Consider the following 2,682-nt stretch of genomic DNA (forward strand, 5'->3'; position numbering starts at 1 on the left):
CTCTGAGCTGGCAGTCAGCACAGAGCCTGACGCGGGGCTCGAACCCACGAACCGCGAGATCATGACCTAAGCAAAAGTCGGACGCTTAACCGACTAAGCCACCCAGGCTCACCTCTTTCCTCTCTTTTTAATATTAATAAAACGACCAAAAAGCCAGTTCTTCAAATCAGAAAACTTAGAATCATTTTAGATCTGAACTCCCAAAATGTGGTCCTTAGAATCTCTGTGTTGCTAATTAAAAGTGAAGATATGAACACAACTCCTGTCCTATACCAATTGAAACAAAGTATATGAGGATGGGTCAATTGGACTTGGATTTTGACAAGTTTCCCAAGAATTGATTAAACTCTTTTAGATTTTAAAATCTGTTATTGACCCTTTTGTCTCTTGTTCTGCCACACAGAATCAATCAATAGGCAAAACCACTGCTCTGATTGTCTCTTTTTTCCCCCTCATTCTTACAAGTGCCTCCTAGATGAGGCTGTCATCATTTTAATATTATGTTAGAGTAATTGTCTCCTAGCTGATTGCCCTGATTCTAGTTTACATCTTTTGGAAAACATCCTTTACAATGCTATTACAATGATTATTATAAAATGCAAATCTGGGAGTGCCTGAGTGGCTCAGTTGGTTAAGTGTCCAACTTCCCCTCAGGTCATGATCTCATTGTGAGTTTGGGCCCCACATCGGGCTCTGTGCTGATAGTTCAGACACAACCTAGAGCCTACTTCAGATTTTGTCTGCCTCTCTCTCTGCTCTCTCTGCTCTCTCTGCTCATGCTCTCTCTCTCTCTCTCTCTCTCTCAAAAATAAACGTTAAAAAATTATAATGCAATTTGAAATCTACTCATAGTCTCTCAATTGTATCCTATCTCCTATAGTTACAATTAGTAATAATAATAACCACTCTTATTATTATTATTTGCGTGGTATATGAACGTGTTTGGGAGCTAGTTTCTCATCTACATCCTTCACAGTGCCCTTATACATTCCTGGGTATTGTATTGTATCATTGAGTACCACTATCAAATTATGTGCTTTGGGTGGAATTGAATGGAATTGACTCTACCTGAGACTAGGCATGGCCAGTCAAATAATAACTTTCTCAAAGCAGCATGACTGGAAAGGCATATCACATCATCCAGATAATTCTGGTTTTACTAAAGCCAACTGCAGAATACTGCATGAATAAATAAAAGATAAAGAGGCATTCTTTTCTCATGGTCTTGAGCCTGGAATGTGGACCTCAACACAATGAACTTTTTACCTAAGAATGAAACCAGCATGGAGGAGAGAAATGTCAAAAGATAACCTCTGATGGCGTCCTTTAAGTTCTTGGGTCAGTCCTGAGCTGTGCTGGTGATTCACTTAATATATCTTAGCTCCAAATCCATACTTCTAGGTTTAGGAGACTGGGACTTGGCAAACTAACTTCACAGACTCTCTTGATAGCCAGCTTCCCATTGGGTTCTCCTAGTAGGAGGCACTAGAATCAAAATAAAACAAAAAGAGGGGCGTCCCTCCTGGTCACAGCTCCTGACAGTGTGACTCCAGAAACTGAAGGCAATTCCAGCTGTAACCTCTAATTTACTTATTTTTATAATAGATTTTTTTATTGTGGCAAAATATACTTACTACACACAATTGACTAGAAAACACAACTTTTTTTATTTATTATTTTTTATTTTTTTATTCCTTATTGCTGATATGGAAAAAGTTTTAGTGGTATTGATAGAAGATCAAACCAGCCACAGATTCCCTTAAGCCAAAGCCTGAGGACAGAGGCTATTTAGGTAACTTATTAGCATCCCCTTGGACTTCCACCATCAGAGTAACCAATTTCCTGTAAGTAAATGCTTTCAGTTTACAATGGTCTCTGTTTTTATGTCTGGACCTGGCTGGTCTAGGAGCTAACATCTCTCTCTCTTTCTCTCTCTGTTTTTCTTAAGCCAATTTGGGTTTTGTTTCTTGTCCCTTGTGATCAAAAAGTGTTAAATAATATACTTTTCTCTCTGCCTAGAGTGTTCTTGCTTTCATTGCCCATGTGAAAAATTGTCAATAATTCTTTGAGGTTTAGTCAAAGCATTATGCTTTCTGAAACTCTCTATGCCTATCCCCTGGCATCACGCCAATACCATTGTACCTTTTCAGCCAGGGCTATGTACTTCCTTCTCTTTGTTCTTAGAAAGTCTTCTGAATATTGAATTTTCTTATTGTATGAGAGTACATCAGACCTTAAATGAATTTTATAATAATTTACAGATATCTCTTTATATTTGAAATCCCTTAATGTTTGTTTATTTATTTATTTATTTAACGTTTTATTTATTTCTAGGAGAGAGAGAGAGAGACAGCGTGAGCAGGGGAGGGTCAGAGAGAGAGGGAGTCACAGACTCTGAAACAGGCTCCAGGCTCTGAGCTGGCAGTCAGCACAGAGCCCGACACGGGGCTCGAACCCACGAACCGCGAGATCGTGACCTAAGCGAAAGTCGGACGCTTAACCGACTAAGCCACCCAGGCGCCCCGATGTGTATTTATTTTTTAAATGTTTATTTATTTTGGGAGAGAGAAAGAGCAAGCATGAGCAGGAGAGAATCAAAGAGAGAGGGAGAGAGAATCCAAGCAGGCTCCATGCTTTCAGCACAGAGCCCACTGGGGGGCTCAGACTCACAAACTGTAAGAT

The sequence above is a fragment of the Crocuta crocuta genome, unplaced genomic scaffold (assembly GCF_008692635.1).
Source record: "Crocuta crocuta isolate KB4526 unplaced genomic scaffold, BGI_CrCroc_1.0 scaffold216, whole genome shotgun sequence".
Lineage (NCBI taxonomy): Eukaryota > Metazoa > Chordata > Mammalia > Carnivora > Hyaenidae > Crocuta > Crocuta crocuta.